Source organism: Odocoileus virginianus, chromosome 23 (genome assembly GCF_023699985.2).
Source record: "Odocoileus virginianus isolate 20LAN1187 ecotype Illinois chromosome 23, Ovbor_1.2, whole genome shotgun sequence".
Taxonomy (NCBI): Eukaryota; Metazoa; Chordata; class Mammalia; order Artiodactyla; family Cervidae; genus Odocoileus; species Odocoileus virginianus.
Window position 1 is genome coordinate 29,846,230 of NC_069696.1, and position 22,524 is coordinate 29,868,753.

The 22,524-nt window shown below is 38.6% G+C and overlaps 1 long non-coding RNA gene across 1 annotated transcript; it reads left to right on the forward strand.

Moving 5' to 3' along the window:
• The first annotated feature begins 5,805 nt into the window (after positions 1 to 5,805).
• Positions 5,806 to 14,232, forward strand: LOC139030614 (uncharacterized). Its single transcript, XR_011483005.1, has 3 exons — positions 5,806 to 5,996; positions 12,173 to 12,356; positions 14,150 to 14,232. It is a non-coding gene; the product is annotated as an uncharacterized lncRNA (long non-coding RNA).
• The last annotated feature ends 8,292 nt before the right edge of the window (positions 14,233 to 22,524 follow it).

The window sequence follows — 22,524 nt, forward strand, 5'->3', positions numbered from 1 at the left end:
CCAGATTCTATCTTAATTTTATGAATGTTGAGTCTTTAAGAAGGTCGTTAATTGACATGGGAAGTCAGGTGGCTCCTGCCATGTCCCCATCACAGTCAGCTGTAGATTTGGAGTGCGTTGTATTCCCAGGCAGACTCTCTTCTGTCATTACCATTGCTTCACTTCCAACCTCTTAGCTGAGCAATGAGAAGCTCCCATTTGGCCAGGGGACATTTTCCAGAAAGAGTGGTAGCTACAAGTCTTTGAGAGCCAACACTCACTACAGCTAGGGAACAAGTCCACAAGCCTTGTGGATTATCAATGCTGCCAACAGTAATATATCGAGTATCTAAAAGAGAATCATACCATGGCTTTTGTATACAAGAATTAAAAGCATTTTTGAGGAGGCAGTGAGTATACACATTTGAAACAGTCCAAGAATAGAAGGCAAAATCTAATTAAATGACAGAATATACAGTACAATTATACATCCTTGGAGAGAACCGAAAGCTTGAGTCAAGTGCGTATACACTGATTCCAGAATTTCAATAGGAGAATGTGTTTTAGGCTTGACATTGAAAGATTAGCCTTGAATAGAAGTGGATTGTAGTGACAGCGTAAAGATTCAAAGATAATTGTTACCTTAAATGGTGAAGGGTTCTGTTGATGGAAACAGAAACAGCTGGAAACCAGCTGGAACTGGTGGCTATTATCTTGAGGTACAATGAACCAGACTGAGAAGATTTGGAGTGTCTTCTTCCCAATCTTTCTAAATGCCCCTTTGTTCATTTTCTATTAGGGGACTTTTTAAAAAGAGCCACAAACAAAAGTTCTTTTAAAAAAATTATTTATTTTAATTGGAAGCTAATTACTTTACAATATTGTAGTGATCTTCACCATACATTGACATGAGTCAGCCATGGGTGTACATGTGTCCCCATCCTAAACCCTCCTCCCACCTCCCTCCCCATCCCATCCCTCAGGATCATCCCAGTGCACCAGCCCTGAGCACCCTGTCTCATGCATCGAACCTGGACTGGTGATCCATTTCACATGTGGTAACATACATGTTTCAATGCCATTCTCTCAAATCATCCCACCCTCACCTTCTCCCAGAGTCTAAAAGTCTGTTCTTTACATCTGTGTCTCTTTTGCTGTCTTGCATTTAGGGTCATCGTTACCATCTTTCTAAACTCCATATATATGCGTTAATATAACATATTGGTGTTTTTCTTTCTGACTTATTTCACTCTGTATAATAGGCTCCAGTTTCATCCACCTAATAAGAAAATAGAAGTTTTTGTTAAGGTTCTAGAAATAATAACTTTCAAACTCTTTGTAACTATTCAACTATTTATAACTATTCAATTTATTGTAACTCTTTGCATAGATTAAATGTACCAGTTTAGGCACAATTTTGGATTTACTTCCAAGTTCTTTAGTTGCTGTCTTATAAGAAGTTGGGATCATGTTTTTAAAGGTCATATATGCTACCATTAAACAAAATTCTGCTGAAGTCAGACACTCTTTGGCACAGATCTTAGAGATGTGACCATCAGCAAGTTACTTGACCTTTTTGAGCCTTAATTTTATTATCTGTGAAAAGGGGATATTTCTACATATCTGACAGGGCTTGTGTGAAGTTTGGACATTATATATGCAAGATGCTTAATGAAAGAGATATTTGCTTAAGTTCTCAATAGATAAGAATAAGAGCAGGTACTCAAATGGGAGCTTTCGTATCATCACCATCATCATATTTGATGTATAAATGAAGAGCAATGTTGTCCACCCTCTCAAGCAAGACTGCATGGGTTCAAGTGTGGACTCCAGTACTTATCTACAGTTACTTTGGATGTGTCTCTTAATCTCTTTGTGCCTGAAAAAGGAGATAATAGCAAACTTGCCTCATAGAGTTGTTTTAAGATGCAATGAGTTGATACATACAAAGAACTTAGTACTATGTCTGACTCATGGGAAATACTTTCTATTTGTTAGCTATTATTTCTAGAAATTTGAGTCCCAAAGTTAAACATGTGGAAATCTGTTTAAAACAATTGTTTAAATAAACAAACAAAAAAAAAAACCACAATTGTTTAAATAAACAAAGACCTATTGTACAGCACAGGGAACTATATTCAATATAGTGTAATAACCTATAATGGAAAAGAATCTGATAAAGAACATATGATGCATTTTAAGTTGGCCAAAAAGTTCACTTGGATTTTTCTGTAAGATGTTACGGAGAAGCCCAAATGAATTATTTATTCGATTATTTGTTTTTGGTTGTGTGGGTCTTTGTTTCAGTGTGTGGGCTCTTCTCTAGTTGCTGCGAGCAGGGGTTCTCTCTGGTTGCATGCCTGGGCTTCTCATTGGGGTGGCTTCTTCTGTTGTGAGCACAGGCTCTAGGGTGTGTGGGCTTCAGTGGTGAGCTCAGTAGTTGTGGTTCCTGGGCTCTAGAGCACAGGCTCCATAGTTGTGGTGCATGGGCTTAGTTGCTCTGAGACATGTGGAATCTTTCCAGGCCAGGGATTGAACCTGTGTCTCCTGCAGGTGGATTCTCTATCACTGAGTCACCAAGGAAGTCGCCAGACAAACTTTCTGGCCAACCCAATGTATGTATAACTGAACCACTTTGCTGTACACTTGAAACTGACACAACATTGTAAATCAACTATACTCTGTTTTTTAAAGCAATTGTTTTAAAGATAGTGGTTTAAAGACATCTTGACGAATGGATAAGGAAGCTGTGGTACATATACACCATGGAATATTACTCAGCCATTAAAAAGAATTCATTTGAATCAGTTCTAATGAGATGGATGAAACTAAGACAGAAAGACAAAGACCATTATAGTATATTAACACATATTTATGGAGTTTAGAAAGATGGTAACGATAACCCTATATGCAAAACAGAAAAAGAGACACAGATGTACAGAACAGACTTTTGGACTCTGTAGGAGAAGGCGAGAGTGGGATGTTTTTAAAGAACAGCATCAAAACATGTATATTATCTAGGGTGAAACAGATCACCAGCCCAGGTTGGATGCATGAGACAAGTGCTAGGGCCTGGTGCACTGGGAAGACCCAGAGGGATCGGGTGGAGAGGGAGGTGGGAGGGGGGATCGGGATGGGGAACACATGTAAATCCATGGCTGATTCATGTCAATGTATGACAAAAACCACTGCAATATTGTAAAGTAATTAGCCTCCAACTAATAAAACTAAATGGAAAAAATAAAAAATAAAAATAATAAAAATAATCATCACAAATTGCAAAAATAAATAAATAAAATAAATAAAGACATCTTGATCCCCCCAAAGTTGGTTTGGGAATAAATAGCCTATTGCTCCATTATTGTTAGGACAGTGCTAACTGAAAAACATGTCTACTTTTTGCCTGTACTTTAGCCACTTCCTCTGTCTCAGTGGAGGAAAGTCAGCAATGGCCTCTGCAAAGAAGGTCGCTGAGAAGCGGCATAACCCCGTGGAAAGCATCTGTAGAAAACTGCGAGCCATCCAAAAGAGAGAAGACATTTCTGATCCCATCCGGCAGATTATCAAATACCAGTCTAGCAGTTTTGACAGCCCACAGACCAACCCCAAGAAGGATTTTGAAGAGGTACTGAAGAAAATGATGGCTGCTCACATCCCTCTGCCCGACACGCTCTTCTCGAGTCCTGAGAAAGATGGCGCCTTCGCTTCCCAGTCTCAGATAGCGTCTCCAAGAACCCCATCCATTTCTAATCTCAGCTCTCCTGAGAAGGCAACATGCCCGCTTATCCTCACAGGTTCTGAAAATATCTCAAGGCCGAGATCACAGAGCTCCCAGAATTATACATCTTTGATACCACAGATCACAAAAAGGGAGCTCTTTGCTGACAAGGATTTGACTAACTATTGCAGTGGAGATGATTTTAGTACCTTAGCACTTGACTTTGATTCCACCTCTGATCAGAGCTCTACTCCTCAGGATTCCGTGGTGAAAAAATTATCTCCGAAAGAAGAGGGTAAATATTCATATTTTAATATTTGTTCTTCCAATAAAGCAAGGAGCATGTGACTATGACAGTGCTTGATCTAAAATGAAGTATGAAACTTGATTAAAGCATCCATCTTTCCCTTAAAATTTTCTTTCTCTCAACAAAAATCTTATATCTGAAACATCAGTGTTTTCTATGATTTCAAATATAAACCTAATAGAAATTCTAGATTATATTTTCAATCATAATCATTGGTATTTTTCTACTGACCTGAAAACAAACTTTCTCCTGGGCAAATTAGAATGTCATGATAGGAATACATAGATATATGGGAGTTAAAATTCATATACTTCCTACATGCCTTACTGAAAATTAACATTTTAACATTTTTCCCTCTTTGTGTGTGACAGAAACATGTAAGAAAGTATAGCACCAATAAGGTCAACCAGGGAACAATGTAAATTCTGTAGGCCAAGTTCAATGAAATTTTGGAATTCTACTTAGGGAATTGCTTACAGAATCCCATGTATGGTAGGCCCTAAGAAACAATGTAAAATGATACATTTTCTGTATAGCTAGTGTTTATTTTTCCTCTGTTTTCCTTAAAATATCCCTATTAGTGTTGACACTACTTGCTTTTTCACAGAGTGCTTTTTTTTTTTTTTACAGGTAAACATAGCTTTATTTCCCCCAATTGCATTATATTAACTGAAACCTATCCATTCTGGCACATGAATTTATTCAAACATATATTCTTCATAGGACTAAACTGTCTTAATCCATTTAGCACTTCAATATTATACCACTTCCTTCACAGTGCCAGAAGTTGTAAGCAATATAACTAAAGTAATATCCAGAAGTAACAACTTTTTTACTACAGGTATTTGCATACATTTCCTTGTATAAATGTTCAGTTCTCATCAAAAATACAAAATCAATTTGATCTATTTCACTGTTCCAGTCATATAATGTCAATCATTATTAACCTGTCATAAAATTGCACAGTGGCAATATCTTAGAGATGAAGGTACCAGTACTGGCAAGGATAGGGATAACACACTGCAACCCGTTCAACTTTCTCTATCAACTCTGCCAATGAAAAGTACTTACACGCATAACAGAAATGAATTTCAATTTCGCCTTCTCTCTCACTTCACAGAGTGCTTTTAGTATCACAGAACAATAAAGCTCAGTTCCCTCTTCATCTTCTCTCCTTTTATTCCACTTTGTAAAACTTGAAAAATGAGTAATCAAAGATGCTTCAAAACCACTTTTTTCTTGATCTATTCATGTTAAGTAACCAACATTTTTCCAGTGGTCATGTGTGGATGTGAGAGTTGAACTATAAAGAAGGCTGAATGCCGAAGAATTGATGCTTTTGAACTGTGGTGTTGGAGAAGACTCTTGAGAGTCCCTTGGACTGCAAGGAGATCCAACCAGTCTATCCTAAAGGAGATCAGTCCTGGGTGTTCATTGGTGGGACTGATGTTGAAGCTGAAACTCCAGTCCTTTGGCCACCTGATGCGAAGAGCTGACTCATTTGAAAAGACCCTGATGCTGGGAAAGATTGAGGGCAGGAGGAGAAGGGGATGACAGAGGATGAGATGGTTGGATGGCATCACTGAATCAATGGACATGGGTTTGGGTGGACTCCGGGAGTTGGTGATGGACAGGGAGGCCTGGTGTGCTGCGGTTCATGGGGTCGCAAAGAGTCAGACACGACTGAGTGACTGAACTGATTGACAACCAGTATTGTGGGCTGCTCTTTATTTTAATATTTGAAACATACCATATATGTAAAAGTATATGTTAGCCACTCAGTCATATCTGACTCTTTGTTAAAATTTTAAAAAAATGAGCAACTAAGCATGTTAGCACATAAAAGCATCTGGATTTGCAAACTTTTTCTTCTGACAGGGTGGAAACAAGGAACTGATGATGGCAAGGAAGATGTAACCTATATCAACAACAGGACCTATGAAGAAGAGTTGCTTAGGAGTATTTTTAACATATGTGACTCCAAATGCAAAGGTTAGTTGAAAGTTTTCTGCTCAGATTTTCACTGATACTCATCCACTCATTGTACTTTCTGTTGTGAGAGAAAGGGAAATGGTTTATGTGTGGAGCTCTGGGTATCTGTGTCTGTACACATAGCAGGTGCAGCTTATTTTGGGAGGAGGGATAGCTGTTTAGATGTTGATTAATTTCTTTCTACCTGTTTTATATATTTTGCCAGAGTATTAAATGATTTTACTGAGCTTATCATCGATTTTACCAACTGCAGTCATTGACTGGAACTATTTACATCTCATAGGTGTTGCCTAACAAAAAATACATACTTCATATACATAAAACCACTGTACAAATTTAGCTCCAATTTTTAAGTCAATTTTAGACTTTCACTTCTGTTTTTCTTAGAGACATGCTTTTTTTAAAATTTCCGCAATGTTTAGCATGTCAATGGTTCATGATCACTGTAGCAAAATTAATAATATGGAGGAAAGAAAGGGAAAAAGAACTCATCAGTTATCCTGTTCCCCTGAGTAACCGCTGTTAATGATTCATTGTATAACCTGCCCCGACAAATTCCTCAGTCAATGTGGTTTCCTTTCATTTGGATTAAAACTTTTTCATTATAGAAATTTTCAGACATATACAGAAGTGGAGAGGGTATCATGACCCTTATATATATGTCATAAATAATGATGTCTCATTTTTCCTCCACTTCCCTCTGCTCCACTCTGGATTGTTCCTGTTGTTGTTCAGTTGCTAAGTTGTGTCTGACTCTTTGTGACCCCATGGACTGTAGCCTGCCAGGCTCTTCTGTCCTCCACTATCTCCCACTAAGCCTGAATTAGTTTGAGGCAAGTCCAAGACATCATATTGTTTCTTCTGTAAACATTTCAGTACATTCAAGAGATAAAGACTGATTTTAGATACAGCTATACAGTGTCTTTAAAAAATTTTTATTTTTAAATTGTATTATTGGGGTAGAATTGTTTACCATGTTGTGTTCATTTCTGTTGTACAGTGAAGTGAATCAGATATATGTACACATATATACGCTCCCTGTGGTGTCTCCCTCCCACGCCTACATCCCACCTCTCTAGGTCACTGCTGGGCCCCGAGCTGAGCTCTCGTGCCATACAAAACTTCCCACTAGCTGTCACATGCACAGTGTCATTTTTATGACCAAAAATGTCATGTAATTTTTAAATATCAAATACCTTACCAACATTCAAGTTTTCTTATTTGTATGAGAAATTTATGTTTTCTTAAACAGTTGATTTGTTCAAATCAGTATCTAAGAAAGGGTTGTTCATTGTTATTGGTTATCTGGCTTATCCCTCTGTTCCTTTTTCATTCTTTTTGTATTTTAAGTTATTTGTTAATGAAACTGGCTCTTTTATCTCCTTTTTCTCCAATCTGAATTTTAGTGATTGTGTGGCCATAGAAACACAACCTGTTTTTTTGTCCCCTACATTTAGAGGCTTGAGCACGTAAATGTTTTATATCTTTTTTTTTTTGGCAAGACTCTGTATAGATGGTGGATTTTGGTGTGTGTGTGTGTTTTTTTTTTTTTTTTTTGCTACATCAAGTGGCAGGCATGTGGGATCTTAGTTCCTTGACCAGGGATCAAACCCTCACGCCCTGCATTAGAAGCATGGAGTTTTAACCACTGAACCACCAGAGGAGTCACAGTATATGTAGTTTTATCAAAAGACAAAACTATTTGAGAGTGAAGGCCTAGATTTATTCTTTCATTAGATGTTGTGAAGGTTAGTAGTTTATCATTCCTTCCTACTTTATCAACTAGAATATCTAGAGAATATCTACAAAGAGAAACTCTATGCTGCTTATCAGTTTTATAGGGCTGTCTTGTTTCCCAAAGGAAAGGCCGGATAAAAGCTTGATGGTGTTTCTAGTTGAAAATAAACTCCAAAAATAAAATAAACTCCAGATATTGTGTCTCTTTACCCTGAAGTACATCAGTGTGTATTTCCTACAAAGAAGAACATTTGCTTGCATAGCTGCAGAACAATTATCCAAGTTAGGATATTTAACATTGATATGATACTGTCATCTAATTTAAATGTCTGTATTCAAATTTTGTCTATTTCCCCAATAATATTCTTTATAGCTTTTTTGTTTCCTGGTCCAGAATCAAATTCAGAATCACACACTATGTTTAGTTTTCACATCTCTTCAGTCTCCTTTTATCTGGAGTAATTCCTCAGATTCTTTGTCTTTTATGACTTTGAAATTTTTGAAGACTATATGCCAGCTACTTTGTAGAATGTCTGCTATTTCCTCTTGATTATCCAGGCTGTACATTTTCGCAGGCACACTACTGATGTGATGTTATGAAGTGATGTTATGCTCTTCTCAGGACAAGGTACCAGGATTTTTAACTTTGATCCCTTGATTAATGTGGTGTCTGCCAAATCTCCATCTTGTGAAGTTACTATTTTCCTTTATAATGTCTGTACAAAATGAATCAGTTGATCTAAGAAAGCAATGGAAAATTTTAAGCCAAAGTGAGAATGATAATCCAGGGACAGCCTTTCAGAAAACTCGGAGAACCATTCGGCCTGTTAAAAGTCAGAGCACATTTTTGAGACAGAAGGCTGTACATTAAATGGTGTACATATTATTAATAGTTTACACAATCCAGATCTAAGCATATAAGGTGAGTAGTGAGTCATGGGTCATCCTAGCTCCTTATAAGAAGGAAGGTTATCTTTTTAGGGTCGTCTTGTTGATGCTGGGATAATGTTGCTCTTTATGGTTGAGCAGGTATTTCTGCCGATGGGGATGTTTGGCTGATGCAAAATGCAGATACACAATGCATAGTAGAGGGGAGAGGGGAGGACAAAGAGCAAAGAAAATGTTTCGTGCTTAAGTTTTCCTTGACTAGCCTTAGCAGTTTCGTCTGTGGCTCAAGTGGGGAGTGATCTGCTTAGGTGGCAGAATTCGTTTCTTGCTCTTATAGGACTGAAGACTTCAGAGTCTTGCTGCTGTCAGCTAGACAGTTCCTTGCTAGTTGCACCTCTGAATATAGGAAGCCCCTAATATGGCAGATTTGCTTCTTCAAAGCCAGCAAAGGAGTGACTCCAGCAAGATAAAAGTTTGAAAGTGTTAGTAACGAAGTTGTGTCCAACTCTTTGGAGACCCCATGGACTATATTCCGCTAGGCTCCTCTGTCCATGGGATTCTCCAGGCAAGAATACTGGAGTGGGTTGCCAGTTCCTTCTCCAGGGGATCTTCCTGACTCAGGGATTGAACCCAGGTCTCCTGCATTGATAGGCAGATTCTTTACTGCTGAGTCACCAGGGAAGCCCTAGCAAGATAGGCACTGTGATCTCATGTAAGTTAATCACAACAACATGTATATCCTGTCCCATTTGCCATATTCTACCGGTTAGAAGCAAGTCCCAGGTCATGCCCACACTCGAGGGGAGGAGACTACACTAGGGTGTAAACATTAGGAAGCAAGGATCATAAAGGGGAAGCCTGTAATCTGTCCACCTCACTGCCACAGTATGGTTGCAAAAAATGGTTTAAGACCTTTTTTTTGGTCATTATTTTCTCCTTAAGGTATATGCAATATATTCCCTAAGTGTATATGGGAATGTTTCCAGACTTGCTGTATAATCTGCTTTTTCTTACTCATTAATTCTGAGTACTTGTCTATGTCAATAATATATATTTTCTCTGTATATTGTACTTTAGGGGGATGTAACATAATATATTTAAATGATATGTCTCAATTGGGTATTTTTTCTCTATTATGAAAAGCACAAAAATAACCATAATAAACCATAATGAACATTCTTATAACAAAACATTTACTTGTACTCTTAATTATATTGGTAGGATGAATGGGACTTATTTATTCCTGGTAAGCCACTCTGCATGGACAGGATTTAAGGAATTGTTTCCCAGAAGAAAATAAGGAAACTCCATTAAAGGGAGATGGGAGATGTATTAGAACAGAACCAACAGGGTGTGTGTGTGTGTGTGTAAAATATAGAAAGAGATGTATTAAAAGGAATTGGGGCTTCCCTGATGGCTCAATGGTAAAGATCCACCTACAATGCAGGAGACACAGGAGATGCGGGTTCAATCGTTGGGAAGAAGAGAAGCAAATGGCAAACCCATTCCAGTGTTCTTTCCTGGAAGGTTCCATGGACAGAGGAGCATGGTGGGCTACAGCCCATGGGGTCGCAGAATCAGACATGAGCACGCAGGCACAGACGCACAATTATAAGGAACTGGCTCATGTGATTATGGAGGCAGGTGTGTTCAAAGATCTGCAGGGTAAGTGAGCAAGCTGAAGATGGAGACCCAGAGAACTTTTGATGGTGTCCTTCCAGTCAGTGTCCAAAGGTCAACAGGCTGGAAACTGAAGAAGAGCTGATGTTTCTGTTCAAGTCCAAAGTTAGGAAAAAAGATAAGTCTTGGTTCCAAGGCAATCATGCAGGAAGAAGTCTCTCTCACTTGGGGAAGGGTCTGCATTTTTGTTCTATTCAGGCTCACTTGCATTAGGGGACAGCAGCCTGTGTTATTCTACCAATTTAAATCTTGATCTCTTTCTAAAACACCCTCACAGAAACAACCAGAATCATATTTGACCAAATAACTGGGCACTCCATGGCCCAGTTAAGTTGACACATTAAAGAAACATCTCAGGAGATCTTTCTGGTTTTGAGGTATAAGATCAGATTTTAGAGCTTTAGTGGAGGAAAATGGGATATAAGGTATTCCCTTTGACTTCCCACCTCTCCAATTATGCAAACAGGAGTAAAAATTGTCTTTCTAAATAACTATTAAAAGTTTATTTCCGTTTCTTCCTGTCACAGCCTAATGACATTTTCCATTAAATTAATGCATTCTTTAAAGTCATTCAATTTCCTTGACAGCTCTCTTTTCCAAATTATGTACTAAGCTTATTCTTTTATTAAAAAAATATTTTTTAAAAATATTAGTGTCTCTATTTACCTCCTAGGGTAAGAATCTTCACCCTATCAAACTTCAGCTTCCTTTTCCTTCCCTCTTTAAGCTGCTAGCCCAAGGCAGGCCTTAGTTAAGAGTAGAAAAGATGTCTTATGCTTGAGAAAGACTGGTGTGTTAATTACTAACACAGTCTGTATGACTTTAATTTCTGAATGTGATAGGAGGACTGATTATATCTAAGAATGACTTTTCCATCCCTCCCTCTCCGCCCCAGAGTCAAACTACTTACATGAGGCCAAAAATTTCGCCTAGGGCCAAGGAAACCCTTTCTTCACTGAATGCTTTTTTAAAATATTTATTTACATGCTGCAACAGGCAGGATCTTCCCTGTGGCTCGTGGGCTTCTCCAGTTGCAGTGTGAGGGCTCAGTAGTTGCTGCAGCTCCAGGGCTTAGTTGCCGCACAGATTGTGGGATCTTAATTCTCTGACCAGGAATTGAACCTGAGTGCCCTGCATTGGAAGGTGGATTCTTAACCATTGGATTACAAGGGAAGTCCCCACTAAATGTTTTTTAAAGAAAGAATGGAAGAGAAAAATAAAGTGGCATTTTGACCACTTCCCACAAGTGATTATTGATTACGTGTGTGTGTATGTATGTGTGTGTGTGTGTGTGTGTGTGTGTGTGTGTGTGTGTGTGTGTGTGTGTGAGCTCAGTTGCTTAGTCATGCCTGACTCTTTGCGACCCCATGGACTGTAGCCCATCAGGCTCCTCTGTCCATGGGATTTCCCAGGCAAGAATACTAGAGAGGGTTGCCGTTTCATCCTCCAGATGATCTTCCCAACCAAGGGATCGAATCCTCATCTCTTGTGAATTGCATTGGCAGGCAGATTCTTTACTGCACCATCTGAGAAGCCTATTGATTACATAAGTCTTTCCTATTTGAATCTCACAACTCTTTGTAGGAGGCATCATTTCACAGATGAGGACACTCACTCAAAGAGACTGAGTAATTTCCCCAGAGCCACACAGCTGGTACAGTCCAGAGCCAAGATTCGACCCCAGTTGGTTAGACTCCAACCTAAGGCCAGTACTCTTTCTACTTTATGACGTCAACTCAGCAGGATTGCGAGGGTTATAAGGCACATTTCCAGGACCCAAGAGACTTGAACGAGTTAAGCACCTCACTTAAAAAAAAAAATAATAATCTTTTGCCACCTTTAAAAACTAACTTGACTTTCTTCTTTCTAAGGCTTAGTCAGAGTCACCAAAATAATAGATTATCTGAGACAGACAACTAATCAAGGTTCTGAAGATGATGGCCTTGAGGAGCTGTGGATCATGCTTGATCCTGGAAAGAGAGATGTACACGTGAACCTGGAAACCTTCCAGGCCACTGTGAAGGAATGGATGATGGCTCACTGCAGAAACAAATGGTAATCATAGTCCCAGCAGGATGCGTTTTCAGGTTCTGATTTAACAATTGATTACAATGAATGTTAATCACTGTTTTTTGCACTGATAGGAAATATTATCTGATAGTAACATCAATTTGACAAAGGTTTAGAGGAATGACTCTATCCCATGTTGTCAGGGTGGGTGGAGAAATAGGCCTTCTCCTTGTTGGTAATAGTGCAAGTTGGCACAGCTTTTCAAGGGCAGTTCAGGAATGTGTGGCTTCCCAGGTAGCTCAGTGGTAAAGAATCTACTGACAATGCAAGAGATGCAATTTGATCCCTAGGTTGGGAAGATATCCTGGAGGAAGAAAATGGCAACCCACTCCAGTATTCTTACCTGAAAAATTTCATGGACAAGAGGAGGCTGGGGGGCTGTAGTCCATGCGGCTACAGAGAGATAGACACCACTGAGCGACTGAGCACAACATAAGCATCAGAGCCTTAGAAATATGCAATGTGGTCAAATTATGTAACTTCAGGAAAGACAACCAATTGTATACTCTATATGCAGAATGTTGTTTATGATTATGATAAATGTAAGCAAACCAAATATTTAATAGTAGGTGGCTGGACAAATAAATGATGATACTTCCATACTCTAGAATCCTAATTAGTCACTCAAAATTATAATTAAATAAATATTTGACAGGAGAAATATTCATATGTATTTATTTTAAATTATCAGCCATAGATCTGTAAATGTAGTACACTCCCATATTTGTTGAGAAATAAAAATATGCACAGGAAAAAGTGGGAAGGAATATATTCCAAAATGATTATCTTTGCATGAAGACCTTAGCTTCTTTGTCTTATTTTCTTATGAATTTTCTACTTTTCCTAAAATATTTAGGCTTGATTGTATAATACATATATCAATAATCCATGGGTAAAGTGGAGTGAGGGCAAAAGAGAAAATTTGTTTTTATGACAAATATAAAGGAAAAGAAAAAGAACATGGGAGATATAAATATATATAAGAACAGAAACTCAGAAATGGTGATGGGTGTGGATCTATTAATAAGAATAGTGAGAGTGATGACTGAGCTATTCTGCTCAGTCATCTTCTGACAAACATCTTATGTTGAAACACAATAGGATGTAAATACTAGTCTAGAGGCTTTTGTAGCTGCTCTGAAGAGATTATCTAAGGGTTTGGCAATTGCTAAGATTAGGCAGCAAAACTGAAATCATAATACAAAGACTCTTGGAAAAGAAATGGTTGAAGTGTTAATATGTTTATTTGGGGGTGTCCTGGGCAGAGGCCTGTGAATAGGGTTCTCCAAATATCAGGAATGATATGCTCCAAACTACAATTAGTTCAACTTGGTTTTTTATGAGAGAGAGAAAAGAGCACCTTCACTGTGCCCCAAATTATTAGCCGTCCATGCCTTTTCCTTCCTAATTCTCTAAGGCCCAACGTCTTGCTACCTCTACTAGTGTCCACTTAGTCTTCCACATCATGTCAGCTTCCTAATCCATTGAGACTCCCATTGCCTAATTATAGCTATGTACATTATTACCTACTTATTTATGCGCTCATATTCTTTTCTTCATGTTAGATTAAAGTTTATAGGAGGTAGAGACAATATGTTTCTTTTCTATGACTCTGTTTAAGAACAGTGTTGGACTCCCAATTGTGGCCAAATGGATAGATGATTTTAAAATTCAGAAGGACCAACATCAATAAGAAAATATAGAACACATCTGAAAAACTGGCTAAGCTTTGGTTTAACAAAGAATCCTAGCTCACTGGTTTTATTTTTTGGCCACAGGGAAGGAGAGAATAGTGGATCAAGCAGCAGAATGGTTGACTCTGCTTTTGAACAGGACAGCATAAAATCATGTGAAGCAAGTATGTATGTGTTTCTTTGGGATTGTTCTGCCACTTTATTGTGGTTTGGAGAAATGGATTTTTTTTTTATTGAACTCTCTTGTGTGTGTTTCAGTTAAGATGACCACAGATATAACAGATTCTTCATCACGGAACTTCAAGGGGTTGGGTGGAGACTTGCCTAAAGGAGTCTTGTAAGCATTCTTACTTGTAATATTTTCTCAAGTGCCTCAACTTTTCTTATGGATTTTCTTGCTTCATAGATCTATGTATTTTATTTTATTTCTGGGCTTCCCTGCTGTCTCCGACAGTAAAGAATCTGCCTGCAATGCAGGAGTTCAGTTCAGTTCATTTCAGTCACTCAATCGTCTCTGACTTTTTGTGACTCCGTGGACTGCAGCATGCCGGGCTTCCCTGTTCATCACCAACTCCCAGAGCTTGCCCAAACTTAGGTCTATCGAGTTGGTGATGCAATCCAATCATCCCATCCTCTGTTGTCCCCTTCTCCTCCTGCCTTCAATCTTTCCCAACATCAGTGTCTTTTCCAATGAGTCAGTTCTTTGCATCAGGTGGCCAAAGTATTGGAGCTTCAGCATCAGTCCTTCTAATGAATATTCAGGACTGATTTCCTTTAGGATGAACTGGTTTGATCTCCTGGCAGTCCAAGGGACTCTCAAGAGTCTTCTCCAACACCACAGTTCAAAAGCATCAATTCTTCGGCACCTGGCCTTCTTTATGGTCCAACTCTCACATCCTTTCGTGACTACTGGAAAAACCATAGCTTTGACTAGACAGACCTTTGTTGGCAAAGTAACATTGGCAAAGCAATTCAGGAGACCCGGGTTTAATTCCTGGGTCTGGAGGATCTCCTGGAGAAGGGAATGGCAACCCACTCCAGTATTCTTGCCTGGAGAATTCCATAGACAGAGGAGCCTGGTGGGCTATAATTCATGAGATCTCAAAGAGTCAGACGTGACTGAGTAACTAACACTTTCAACTTTTTCATGTATTTTATTTATGGTATAGTCACTTAGCTCTACTGTGTGCATGTGTGGTAGGGCTAACATAATTTATTTTTAACTCTTAGCTATTATATCCCAATTGCATTAGAAGTAGTTTCACTAGGAACACAAATTATGAAAGATTATGAAGTGTCACATAAATGAACATTTTCTCACTCATGAAAACTACCCTTCTTTGACTTTATGTGTTTTCCACCCCTGACAAATTCCATTGTATATAGAGTTATGACATTGACCATAAGCTCTTTGGGGGATTGCTTTTTTTTATTTTCTAGTTGGAGTGTAAATGCTTTATAATGTTGTATTAGTTTCTGTTGTACAATGAAGTGGATCAGCTATATGTAGACCTATATCCCTCTCTCTTAGATGTCCCTCCCATCCCACTCATCTAGATCATTTTAGAACACCAAGCTGAGCTCCCTCTGCTTTATAGCAGGTTCCCACTAGCTAGCTATTTTATACATGGTAGTGTATATATGTCAATCCTTATTACTTCTTCAATAGATACTTATAGATATGAATGAGAAAAGCTGTTTTCTGCTACATATGAGTTTAGATATTAAGGAGAAGTGACTCTGTTCTTTATTTTTATTTAAAAAAATTTTTTTTGACTGAGCCAACATGTGGCTTGTGGGATCTTAGTTCCCCTACCAGGGATTGAACCCAAGTCTCTGTTTTGGAAGCTCAGAGTTGAAGCACTAGACCTGTCCTTCCTTATTCTATCTTTGCCACTTCAGATTTATCTGTGCAAAAAATGTGGACTAGGAACCATGTAGCCAACCGGTGCTTAACTCTAGGAAAAGATGGCAAAGAAGAGGAGGCCTGGGACTCCTTGAAAAACACAGCTCAGACTCTCAAAGGGTTAAGGATCAAATGTCAGGGCAAGCGTGACAGCCACAAATATTAACAAGCTGTAGAAAGTACTAGGAACAATGAGTACTAAATTGTGAGCTACAGGCTGCAATGATAAAACTCTAGGAATTGTTTCCTAGTTCAAGGCCTGTTGAAACCTGCCAAGATTTCTGATTGAAAGAATCCAGTGTCAATTTATTTCAGGATTTTTCCATAACCCAGGCAGAAGTGGGAACTCTTCAGTGTAGATAGAGGCAGAAGTTGGGAGCAAAGTGAAGAGGAAGAAACGAAAGCTGTAAAAATCGATTTCACAAGTGGCAGATGCTAAATATCTGGCAATTTTGGAAAAATCTGTGGTGTTATTGTAATAAGTGCTTGAATAAATACTGTGTATGTGAACTGTGTTTATGAGGATGAATGAAAATAAAGTAGAAAATCTTCTTTATTTACTTATTCTTGGTTGTGCTGGATCTTCGTCGCTGCATGTGGCGGTTGGAAGCTACTCTTTGCTGCGGTGCTCGGGTGTCTTACTGTGGCGGCTTGTTTTTTTTGCACAGCAAAGGCTCTAGGCAAGTGGGCTTCAGTAGTTACAGGATGAGAACTCAGTAAGTTGTGGCGCACGGGGCCTAGGCTGGGAGGGCTTCAGCAGTTGTGGCCTACAAGGCTTAGTTGCTCCGCAGCACGTGGAATCTTCCTGGACCAGGGATTGAACCTGTGTCCCCTACACTGACAGACGGATTGTTAACTATTGGACCAACAGGGAAGTCCTCACAGGAAGATTTAAGCTTGTTTGGGCTTATCCGTAAGCCTTACTTTGACTCGAAGGGATTAGTGTTGTTGAAGTTTATGCTCATTCATCCTTTTACCGCAGAGAGGTGCCTGATTTGATTACCTATATAGCAGACCTGCATTTCAACAAGCAGAAATTGGAAGAGGAAAATAATAAATTGAAATTGGCATTAGAAAACTTGGAAGAAACAAACAGAGAGTTATCAGAGGACTGTACTGAACTGCGCCTTCGGGTGAAAAGGTGAGCCTTGGTGTGGGTACTGTGTGCTGGGAACTTTCAGTTCCTTTTCATTTTTTTCTTTTTTTTTTTTAAATTTGTTTTTATTGAGATACAAGTCACAAAGCAGAAGAGTCACCCTGTTGAGGTATACAATTAGTTTAGTGGTTTTTAGTATATTCACAAGTTATTCACATGATCTAATTCCAGTTATTCACAAGTATATCCACATGATGTATTCACATGATATCAAGTATATTCAAGTGATCAAGACATTTAATCACTTCAAAAAGAAATCCCATACTGAGTAACAGCCACTCCCTATGTCCTCCCCTCTCAGCCCCTGGCAACCACTAATCTACTTTGTATCTCTATGGATTTGTCTATTCTGAACATTTTCATATTCATGGAATCATACAGTATGTGACCTTTGTGTTTGACTTCTTTCATTTAGTATCACATTCTCAAAGTTCATCCATGTTGAAGCATATATTGCTACTTCATTCTTTTTTATGACTGAATAATATTCCATTGTATAAATATACCTCAGTTTGGACATTTGGGTTAACATCACTTTTTGGCACTTAAAAAAGCTGCTGTTAGACGAATGGATGAGAAAGCTGTGGTACATATACAAAATGGAATATTACTCAGCCATTAAAAAGAATACATTTGGATCAGTTCTAATGAGATAGATAAAACTGGAGCCCATTATACAGAGTGAAGTAAGCCAGAAAGATAAACACCAATACAGTATACTAACACATATATATGGAATTTAGAAAGATGGTAATGATAATCCTATATACAAGACAGAAAAAGAGACACAGATGTACAGAACAGATTTTTGGACTCTATAAGAGAAGGCGAGGGTGAGATGATCTGAGAGAACAGCATCGAAACATGTATATTATCAAGTGTGAAACAGATCGCCAGTCCAGGTTGGATGCATGAGACAAGTGCTTGGGGCTGGTGCACTGGGATGACCCAGAGGAATGGGATGGGGAGGGAGGTGGGAGGTGGGTTCAGGATGGGGAACACATGTAAATCCATGGCTGATTCATGTCAATGTATGGCAAAAACCACTACAATATTGTAAAGTAATTAGCCTCCAACTAATAAAAATAATTGGGGGAAAAAAGCTGCTGTTACAAACATTTGTATGCAAGTTTTTATGGGGTCATATGTTTTCTGTTTTCTTGGTTATGTATCTAGGAGTGAAATTGCTATACTTTTTAAGACCTATACTTTGGTCTTCCCTGATAGTTCAGTTGGTAAAGAATCCACCTGCAATGTAGGAGACCTCATTTCAATTCCTGGGTCAGGAAGATCCGCTGGAGAAAGGATAGGCTATCCACTCCAGTATTCTTGGGCTTCCCTTGTGACTCAGCTGGTAAAGAATCTGCCTGCAATGCAGGAGACCTGGGTTTGATCCCTGGGTTGGGAAGTTTCCCTGGAGAACAGAAAGGCTATCCACTCCAGTATTCTGGCCTGGAGAATTCCATGGACTATATAGTCCCTGGGGTCACAAAGAGTTGGACATGACTGAGTGACTTTCACTTTCAACCTATACTTTAGGGCTACCCAGGTAGCACTGGTTGTAAAGAATTTACCTGTCAGTGCAGGAGACATAAGAGACACAGGTTTAATCCCTGGGTCTGGAAGATCCCCTGGAGAAGGAAATGGTCACACACTCCAGTATTCTTGCCTGGAGAATCCCATGGACAGAGGAGCCTGGCGGGGTACAGCCCATAGGGTCACAAAGAGTCAGACATGACTGAAGCAACTTAGCATGCATGCATGCAACTTACACTTTGCAGTTTGAGGAACTGCCAAACTTTTCCAAAGTTCCAAAGTGACTTTGGAAAACAACTTTATTTTCCCACCAGTAAAGCAACTTTACTTTCCCATCAGCAACGTTTGTTAGTTCTTTCCTAGCAATGATGTTCTCTATGTCCTTCAAGTCTCTGTGTAAGACCAGTATGTGTACAGGTCAAGTGTAAATCTATCCCAAAATTCAGTGGTTCACTAGAACTCTTACTCTGTGCAAAGTTCCATGCTAAGTACTATGAGAGATTCATTGATGAGTCAGGTTTAAAATGTGCCCTCAGGGTACCTGTTTGGCCACCTGATGCAAACAGCTGACTCATTGGGAAAGACCCTGATGCTGGGAAAGAGTGAAGGCAGAAGGAGAAGAGAGCAACAGAGGATGAGTGGTTGGATGGCATCACTGATTCAATGGACACGAACTTGGGCAAATTCTGGGAGATGGGGAGGGACATAGAAGCCTGGTGTGCTGCAGTCCATGCAGTTGCGAAGAGTCAGACATGATTTGGAGACTGAACAGCAACAGGGTACCTGTAGCCTGAATGATAAGAACATTCATTACCTTAGCTTAAGCTAGAAAGGGATACTGGACCTTGAGGACGTAATCGATCAAGTGCAGACACTGGTGAAATAGATAAAGTGGGACAAACTTGAACATCAGAAAACAAGCAACCTGGTTCTCACAAAGTCTGTGTGTACAGGTGTCATAGGTGCTAAAATTATGAACAGAAAAGTTCTCACTTAACTTGAAAAAACAGAAAAGCATTCTGACCATGAACTCCTGCCCTCACAATTTTTGACCATACTCCAAATCAACCTATAAAATTAAATACATACATGTATATGTATTTATTTGGTTGCACCAAGTCTTCATTGCAGAGTGTAGGATCTTTAGTTGCAGCATGTGGGATCCAGTTCCCTGATCAGGGATCAAACCTGGGCCACCTGCATTGGGAGTGCAGAATTTTAGCCATTGGACCACCAGGGAAGTCCCCCAATCTATAACTTTAAAAAAAATGCTAAAAAAAAAAAAGCTAACTTCAAGCTCTCTCCATTCCATTGTTGGCTCATGTATTTGAAATATAATAACTCAAAGTTTTTTTTAAAAGAAAACAAGCTATGCTTGAGTGAATGTGTGATGTTACTTAATATTTGTATAATTATATTAACTAATATTATGTCTTAGTAGTAGAAGGAAAGAACTGTGTGATTTAGCCAGTGATAGATTTGGAGAAGGAAATGGCAACCCATTCCAGTGTTCTTGCCTGGAAAATCCCAGGGATGGGGTTGCACAGAGTTGGACACGACTGAAGTGACTTAGCAGCAGCAGTAGCAGATTCCAAAGGAAGTATGCCAGTCTTTGTCTTCAGGAATATGTTTCCTTCTATCCTTTATCTCCCAGTGTATGCTAACCGAATCCCTTTCCTTTTTAAGGACTATGGAAGATCTTGAGTAAAAAAAAAAATTTTTTTTATTTTTTACTAATGTCGGCATCTGGTTTGAATTTTCAGTGGTTTTTAACTTGGAGCTTAAAAACAGTCCGTGGCTTTAGTTAGTATCTTTGACGGTTATATTTGAGGTTTTGCTTATTGCCTTCTCTCCCCACCCCCACAGTGCCCACCAGGCTATTATGAGAACAAACCTGTTAAAAGAAGAACTGGAGGAACTGAAAATTAGTATGAATGCTTCAGAAGAACAGAAGACCATGATTGTAGCCCAGAACAAACAGTTAGTAAGTCATCCAAGTACTTTAAAATTGGCGGATAGTTTATTTAACTGCAATCCAAGATGGTTTATTTGGAGGCAAAGATCGGAAATCAGTAGGCTGATGAATTAAAGGCAAGTAGGATAGAAAAATTGTTTTCCTTTCAACCAGGATTAAAATTCTTTACAAATGTTACATTTGCAGTGGTTTGTGAAGATCTAGAATGCCTTCCGAAGTTAACAGGTGAATTTATAAATATCTGACACTGAAAATCACATCTTCCAAAAAAAAAAATTGTGTGTCAAACTTTCACCTTTTTCTCGGGTTTTTAAAAACATTCATTTTTTCAGCAGGTACAGGTTACTAATTAGCTCCATTAATCAGTCCTTAACACTAAATAAGCCCAGGCTTATAATTTTTGGAGCAAAACATTATTTAGACTTAGCTTCAACTACCAGAGAAGTAATTATTTTTATGGAGACTGTTAAACTATTCTCTGGAGCTTCAGTAATAATCTTCAAAATCCCTCTAGCACTATTTGAGCATTGCTGACCATGGTTGGGAGGGGGGTCCGCTGAAAGTCATTCAGACTGATTTATTTTTAGGTCTGTAAGTTATCAGGAAACTTGAATTTCAGGCCTGTGTCTTTCACTCATGACCTCCTACAACCAACACAGCTTAACTTAGCTTTTGCCTCAACAATAAAATGTGGAGACTGGACTCACTATCAGGTGACTCTGCAAGTCTCTATGGATACATTACAGCAAGGACTGAGTCTGGGACCACTAAAGAACTTCTATGTGGAAGTCATGTAGAGCAGTGACCAAGAGCCCACTTTTGGGAGTCAGGCTGAAAACATGCAAGCCCTGTTTCTGAGGGCTGTGTAACTTTAGGCAAACCACATAACCTTTTTTGTTTTGTTTCTCATCTTTCCTTCTCTGTCATAGTTAGATTGAGTCAAGGAGGAGAGTGACTTCTCACTGATACCAAGAAACCGGAAGCCAAAGGCTTAACCCCATATTGAGAATATTTTCAGGCTAGGCTCATGTGCAATATGTCAGTGCTATATTTAAGATTGATGAACAAATGTTGATAACTCTGGAAGTAAATATTTGGTATTTTCATAAGCTTCTCAAATACTTTTAAATTATGTTTCTCTTAATAAATCAGGAGACAGAAAACCGGGCTCTGATTCTTAAGATTCGGATTCTCCAAGAAGAGGTATGTTGAAATTGTTAAACAGACTATACAGATAAACATGGAAATCATACAATTGTGAGTCCTGACCCTGGGTTAAATATAAATCGTGTGAATTTCAGGCTCCAGTGGGCAAAATACTAGGTTGCTTTGTCAAATGACAAGTGAGGAAGAGTAGATAGGATTTTCCTGTCTGGACAGAAGTATATTACCTTTGTAATCCTCCATGAGGAAATAGGATTTAAGAAATTCAGACTTAAGATGAAATGAAATTAACCCATCTAAAAAGTGTACAAATCAAGAAGGGAAGTGTAGATGTTATTTAATAATTTTCCAATATTATTCCACAAAACTAGATGGCAAAGGTCATTGACTCTAAGACCCAGATCTTAAATTCTTTGACAGTCTGACTTTGGAAAGGCCATTTATCTTTTGAGGGATTAATAATACCTATTCCCTACAGTTACTTTAAAGGTTAAGATAATGCATGTGAAGCCATTTGGTTAACCATAATATACCTCATATATGTTAGGAAATATTAGTAAAATCTTTTAAAAGAAGAAAACTTTTATACAATATGTATTTTTAAGCAACAAATTAAAACATTGAAAGAATAGGTAGAAAAGCTATTAGTAAGTTACTGTTTTGAAAAAAAATTCTCTATAGGTAACTTTTGAATGTCAATCATTATGTACAGTTTTTTGGTT